Raw genomic sequence first — 540 nt, 5'->3', positions numbered from 1 at the left:
GGAGGGGCCGGCGGGGCCGGGTGCGGCCGCTCGGTCCCGGGACAGCGGCTCCTCCGGGCGGGGGATCCCCTCGGGCTCTGTGCGGGGACCCGCGGCGGGCGGCCGGGAGCAGTCTGTGACCGACTGTAACTCGCTCTGCTGCCCGTCCTGGGGCCGAGCTCGCTCCGCCGGGGCTTGTGTGCAGATCTCAGGTCACTCTGTCTGTTGGTAACTGCGCCGGGTAGTCCCGGAGCGGGGCCTGGCGGTGCAGCGCTTCGGCTTCTGCGGTAGTGCAGTGCAGTACCTGAGGCGTGTATGCTCACTTTAAAAACCCCAGTAAAACTTGGAACCTCATGTCGAAGTAGTAAAAACGATGTGTAAATCAAAACAACCTGTCAAGCCCTTAAACGAGACTAAGGTGTAGCAATGTCTGGTCAGACCCGTGAGAGTCACAACTTCAGATAAATTCACACCCAGAGGCGGTGAATCATTTCCAAAGTTCTGTTATGTCTTATGGAAAATCATAACTCCCTAAAACTTACGGTGCCAGCAGTAAGTGCC

The sequence above is a fragment of the Athene cunicularia genome, unplaced genomic scaffold (assembly GCF_003259725.1).
Source record: "Athene cunicularia isolate RWA unplaced genomic scaffold, athCun1 SCF_37, whole genome shotgun sequence".
NCBI classification, from domain to species: Eukaryota; Metazoa; Chordata; class Aves; order Strigiformes; family Strigidae; genus Athene; species Athene cunicularia.
The sequence above is the reverse complement of the archived record's forward strand: the minus strand, read 5'-3'. Positions refer to the sequence as shown.